The sequence below is a fragment of the Colobus angolensis genome, unplaced genomic scaffold (genome assembly GCF_000951035.1).
Source record: "Colobus angolensis palliatus isolate OR3802 unplaced genomic scaffold, Cang.pa_1.0 Scaffold225, whole genome shotgun sequence".
NCBI classification, from domain to species: Eukaryota; Metazoa; Chordata; class Mammalia; order Primates; family Cercopithecidae; genus Colobus; species Colobus angolensis.
In genome coordinates, this window is record NW_012115433.1 from 6,335,207 (window position 1) to 6,342,000 (window position 6,794).

The window sequence follows — 6,794 nt, forward strand, 5'->3', positions numbered from 1 at the left end:
GGACCTCATTTCCACTTAACAGTGGCAGAGGTCACACTTCCAACGAAGTCACATTCTAAGGTTCTGGAAAGGACACGACTCTTTGGGGGACATTACGTAACCCAGGACAAGTACAATGCAAGGGAAATTTGTGTGAGTGGAGTATGGCACCTAAACCATCAAGACAGGAAGGCAGGAACAGCAGAAGGGCAATGGGAAGGAGAGAAGGAAGGGGAGGGTGGCAAATTTTGCTTGCTTTGCAGCTTTTCACAGGGCCTCAAGAGTGCTTTTAGCACTGAGAATGTACAGTCATGCACCGAAGAGTGTTTTGGTCAACTGCATACATGATTGTGATCCCATGATAAGATTATAATGCTGTATCTTTACTGAACCTTTTCTATGTTTAAATATGTTTAGATACACAAATACCTTTCTTTGGGTTGCCATTGCCTTACATAATTCAGTACAGTAGTAACATGCAGTACAGGTTTGAAGCCTAGAAGCAATAGGCTATGCCTACTGCACACTATTCTAGGTGTGTAGTAGGCTACCTGTAGGTTTGTGTAAGTACAGTCTATCATGTTAGCACAAGGACAAAATCACCTAGTAACGCTTTTCTCAGAACACAGCACTGTCGTTAAGTGAGGTATGACTGCACTTGAATCACCAGTTCTAGGATGGAAGGCTGCACACTGTAACCCACCCGGCTTCCACCCAGTTTTCTCAAGTCTAGACTTCTCTTTTTCCCCTTTTAGATGAAGGAAAGAGGTTTAATATTAGAAATCAAACAAGACTCAAAATTGGGAAATGTCAAAACTTTGTCACTTTGGGCAAATCATTTGATCTCTCAGTCTGTTTCCTCCTCCTTAAAATGAGGATGTTGGATTGTTTTCATGTCTGTAAAAAGAGGATGTTGAGGATGATCAGTAAGGGTGCTTGTGGCTCTATAAGCTATTGCTCTAGGAGGAAGCAGTGGAACTGTGCTCTCCTGTCACTGTTAAGAGGATAGATTTTCAATATGACTGGTGGCTATGCCCATTTTTTAACAAGCATATCTATCGGACAGCATTTGTAATGGTAAACGACAGAAATTGGTTATCTTGAGCAAAATAGGGATTTGTTAGAAGGCTTTGGGGACTGGCACCAGGATCGATTTGGTGCAGGTACCTTATTACAGTAGATGTGATCCCATCCTCTTCCAGGAGCTTTCCATGATTATATCACTTGTACCACAGTAAGCATCTGGACAAGAGTTTTTTGGTTTCTTTATCTTTTTTTTTTTTTTTTTTTTTTGAGACCGAGTCTCGCTGTCGCCCGGGCTGGAGTGCAGTGGGGTGATCTTGGCTCACTGCAACCTATGCCTCCCGGGTTCAACAGACTCTCCTGCCTCAGCCTTTCTAGTGACTGGAATTACAGGTGCCCGCCACCACACCTAGCTAATTTTGTCTTTTTAGTAGAGATGAAGTTTCACCATGTTAGCCAGGCTGGTCTCGAACTCCCCACCCCAGGTGATCCACTTGCCTCAGCCTCCCAAAGTGCTGGGATTACAGGCATGAGCCACCACGCTCGGACTTGTACTTTTTCTATATATGCATGTACCCATAAAAATGTATATTATTAGTTTGAATGCTTCAAATCTTACATATATGGTTTCATGCTATATGTATTCTTCTAGAACTAGTTTTTTTGTTTCACTAAATAATGTCTTTAATATATACACATGTGGATACATGTAATCTAGTTTACTCATGTTTTTGTTTAAATGGAAGTCATTTGGTTTATCCCGTTATCCAGCTGTAGACATTTGCATTATCGTCACTGTGTTGTTCTGAGGTTTTCACTACCACAAACAGTGCTTCAATGAATAGTTCTTGTTTTCTTCATTATCTTTTTTAAAACAGGGTCTCTCTCTTTTGACCAGGCTGGAGTGCAGTGGCATGGCCATAGCTTATTGCAGCCTCCAATTCCTCTAATTCCTGGGCTAAAGTAATACTCCTGCCTGAGCCTCCCAAGTAAGTGGGACTACAGGTATGCACCACCATGCCTGGCTAATTTTTAAATGTTTTATAGAGATGGGGTCTCACTATGTTGCTAAGACAGGTCTTGGACTCCTGGGCTCAGATGATCCTCCTGCTTTGAAGTGGGATTACAACTGGGATTACGAGTATGAATCACCATGCCTGACTCATTTCTTGTTTTCAGATCTTGATGGCATACATCTAAAAGTGTCAGTGCTTGGTCAAAGTGTATTTACACCTTCAAATTTACTAATATTTCAAGATTATTCTCTAAAGTGGTTAAATCATTTTGTAATTCCATCAGCATTTTTTAAGTTGTAATCCCACCACTAATTTTAAGATGAGGCCTCATCTTTTCCTTACATCCTCACAAACACTCGGTATTGTCTGACTCTGGGTTGTATCCATTTTATTCCCAGTTCCCTAGTTATGTTGAGGATATTCTTTTTTTTTTTTTCTTTTTTTTTTTTTTTGAGACAGTCTCACTCTGTCTCCCAGGATGGAGTGCAGTGGTGTAGCTCACTGCAAGCTCTGCCTCCTGGGTTCACGCCATTCTCCTGCCTCAGCTTCCCAAGAAGCTGGGACTACAGGCACCCACCACCATGCCCAGCTAATTTTTTGTATTTTTAGTAGAGACGGGGTTTCACCGTGTTAGCCAGGATGGTCTTGATCGCCTGACCTCGTGATCCACCTGCCTCGGCCTCCCAAAGTCCTGGGATTACAGGTGTGAGCCACTGTGCCTGGCCTTGAGGATATTCTTATAAGATTTTTATCATGTTGAGTTGATAAGATTTTTATCATGTTGAGTAAGTTGCCACTCAAGTGATTTTCCGGTTTCCTAAATAAGTTTTTTGTCTTTTGTATTTTGTGTGTGTGTGTGTGTGCATGCACGTTTGTCTTTTGATGTACAGTTTGGGTGTCTATGGCAGCCTCAGGCCACTTGGATGCATGGCTTACATGTCGGTTTAGGGCTCCAGAAAGAGTGATCAAGCAAAATAGATAGAGGTCACATCCCCTTTTATGACCTAACCTCACAAGTCATGGTGTATCACTTCTACAGCATCTTATTGGTTAAAAGTGAGTCACAACAGTAATCCTAGATTCAAGGGAAAGGGACATAGGGTATCAAAGAACTTCTGGGCTGCTTAGTTTCGTCCAACCATTGTTACTTCTTGATGATCATATGTTAAACAAAGGGTGGATTATTCATGAGTTTTCCAGGAAGTGGGTGAGCAATTCCTGGAACTAAGGGTTCCTCTCCCTTTTTAGACCATATAGGGTAACTTCCTGACTTTGCCATAGCGTTTGTAAATTGTCATGGTGCCAGTGAGAGTGTCTCTTAGCATGCTAATGCATTATAATTAGCACATAATCAGCAGTGACAACGACCAGCAGTCACTTTTGTTGCCATCTTGGTTTTGGTGAGTTTTGGCCTGCTTCTTTACTGCAACCTATTTCATCAGCAAGGCCTTCATAACCTGTATCTTGTGCCAACCTCCTACCTCCTCCCGTGACTAAGAACACCTTAACCTCCTGAATGTGGCCCAGTAGGTCTCAGCCTTATTTCACCAAGCCCCTGTTCAACATAGAGTCTCACTGGTTTGAATGTCTCACTGGGAGGGAAAGCAGTGGTGGTAGTTCAAGGCCCTGAGCTGGTCATAGGAACCCTTGTGTCTGGTTATTGGAGAGAAGAGTTCTAACACCTTCCTCCATTGCTGGGTTAATAGGGGGAATTGTAGATGATATTATTCTCTATCATAGGACATACCTCCTACATTTTCTAAAGTGGCAAATACATGCTGTTGACTCATAATAATGAGTGCTTGCTAGATTTTTGCACTAAATCTATCGGGTTACTGACTTGGTTTCGCTGTGTCCCCAACCAAATCTCATCTTGAATTGTAGTTCCTGTAATCCCCACGTGTTAAAGGAGGGACCTTGTGAGAGGTGATTAGATCGTGGGAGCAGTTCTCCCATGCTGTTCTTGTAGTAGAGAATCAGTTCTCATGAGATTTGATGGTTTTATGAGGGGCTTTTACCCTCTTCGCTCTGTACTTCTCTCTCCTGCTGCCACATGAAGAAGGACATGTTTGCTTCCCCCTTCTTCCTAATTGTAAGTTTCCTGAGGCCTCCCCAGCCCTATGGAACTGTGAGTCAATTAAACCTGTTTCCTTTATAAATTACCCAATCCCCAATATTTCTTCACAGGAGCATGAGAAGAGACTAATACAGTCACCCGAAAGTGAAAAGTTGAGTAAGCAGTCAGAGGGGACCCTGAATCCTAGAAGTAAAGAGGGCAGGCAAGAGTAAAGTAAAGCACTTTGGGAGGCCAAGGTGGGTGGATTGCTTGAAGCCAGGAGTTCAAAACCAGCCTGGCCAACATGGTAAAACCCTGTCTCTACTAAAAATACAAAAATTAGCTCATTGTGGTGGCAGGTGCCTGTAATCCCACCTACTCAGGCAGCCAAGGCAGGGGAATCGCTGGAACCCAGAAGGCGGAGGGTACCGTGAGCCGAGATCGCACCACTGCACTCCAGCTTGGGCTACAGAGAGAGAACCTGTCTCAAAAAATAATAATAAATAAATAAATTTATCTACAAGTGAGAGTCTTTGATCTGAAATAGAGAATAATGTTAAGCTCAGCTAAATGTACCAGGGACTAAGTGAGAAAAATATTTTGCTAAATATCTTTGTTTACCTTTCTGAGTAAACAAACAGGTATCCACACAAACAGCACCACATATTTTCTGCCAGGTCTTAAAAATCCTCAGAGCTCACTGTTGAGGGTGGTAGACATTCGTTTGACTCTAGCTTGTTCCCACCTAGCAGAATCTAGCTAATTGAAACGACAAAGACACTTTCCCTCAATAATTATGTTCTGGAAAGCAGGTATTTGTCACTGCTCGAAGGACACAGCAGCCACACCTATATCTTGAAGTGGAGTTTTAAAAGGATTTCAGAGTCCGTTTCTCAGAGGGATGCTCTTAAATAGACGCAGAGAGGAATGGTATACTCATACTTATTCACCAAATATTGCTTGAGTATCTATTGTGTGAAAAATTATCTTTCAAGGTACTAGTACAAATGATATAAAGAGAAATAAGACAGAACATCTGCATTCAAAGGAGGAGAGATAAGAAATATTGCAATTCAGGGTAGATTGTGGAGTGGACTCTAAAAAGGACTGAACCCAAGTGAGGTTCACAAATGGGATTACATCATTTCTGGTGGGGCACATCTGACCCTTGACTGATCATGAGTAAGATTTTCTATTTATAAAAATAACTAGGTGGTAGGGAGTGAGAAGGAAGAAAGTTCTAGGCAGACAGAAAAGCATAAATTAAGGTACATAGCTGGGTCTGCCTAGAGATTGAGTTACCCATCTGGGCCCGGCAAAGTGAAGCAGAAAGAAGCAGTGAGTTGTGAGGCCGGAGAAGCAGGAGGCGGCCACTTCTCCAAGAGCTTTGGATGTCAGGTCAATGTGTCATGATTTTACCCTTAGGTGGACTTTGTTATATGAACTGGGATGATTTCGATGTTATATGAACTGGGTGGCATGATTAACAGTTGTGCCAGAACAACAGTTATGACCTGGTATTGTCCTGAACAAACGGGGATCTATGGTCACCCAATCATTGGGAAATTCTTCAAAGAAAAGTTTTGACTGGGAAGTGCCATGGCTTGAATGTGGTCTTTCTGCACCAAAACTCATGTTGGGACAGCAAGTTCTCGCTCTGGGAGGACTGGACTAGTGATAAAGTGAGGCTTCCCATCGTGTTGGGTCTTTCTCATATTCACTGGCCTCCCCTTCTGCTTCTCCACCATGTTACAATACAGCATGAACTCCTTATCAGAAGCTGACCAAATGCAGCTGCGTGATTTTGGACCTTCAGCCTCCAGAATCATGGCCTAAATAGGCCTCTCATTTATGTTTTTATTTTATTTTATTTTTCCCAAGACAGAGTCTTGCTGTGACGCCCAGGCTGGAGTGCAGCAACGCAATCTCGGCTCACTGCACCCTCTTTCTCCCAGCTTCAAGCAATTCTCCTGCCTCAGCCTCCCGAGTAGCTGGGATTACAGGCACGTGCCACCACACCTGGCTGATTTTTGTATTTTTAGTAGAGACAGGGTTTCACCATCTTGGCCAGGCTGGTCTCAAACTTCTGACCTCAGGTGATCTGCCCATCTCGGCCTCCCAAAGTGCTGGGATTACAAGTGTGAGCCACCACACCCAGCTGCCTCTCGTTTAGGAATTACCCAGTCTCAGGTATTCTGTTATAGCAACAGAAAAGGGACAAAGACTGGAGCAGACTGCAGTGAGTTCATTGCAGAGAGCAGGCACTGAGGTTAGGCAGGCCTAGGCGCACTATGGTCATTTCCTAGAGCTACCACAATAAAATACCTTCAGCTGGGAATGGTGGCTCACACTTGCAACCCCAGCACTTTGGGAGGTTCAGACGGGCAGATTGCTTGAGTTCAGGAGTTTGAGAGCAGCCTGGGCAACACAGTGAGACCCCATCTCTTAAAAAAAAAATTAAAAACAAAACTAGACAGGCATGGTGGTGTGCCTGTAGTCCCAGCTACTTGGGAGGCTGAGGTGGGAGGATCACTTGAGCCCAGGACGCGGAGGTTGCAGTGAGCTGAGATCCTGCCACTGGGCAACAGAGTGAGACCCTGTCTCTAAAATAAAATAAAATAACAAAATAATAGGCGGGGCGCGGTGGCTCAAGCCTGTAATCCCAGCACTTTGGGAGGCCGAGACAGGCGGATCACGAGGTCAGGAGATCGAGACCATCC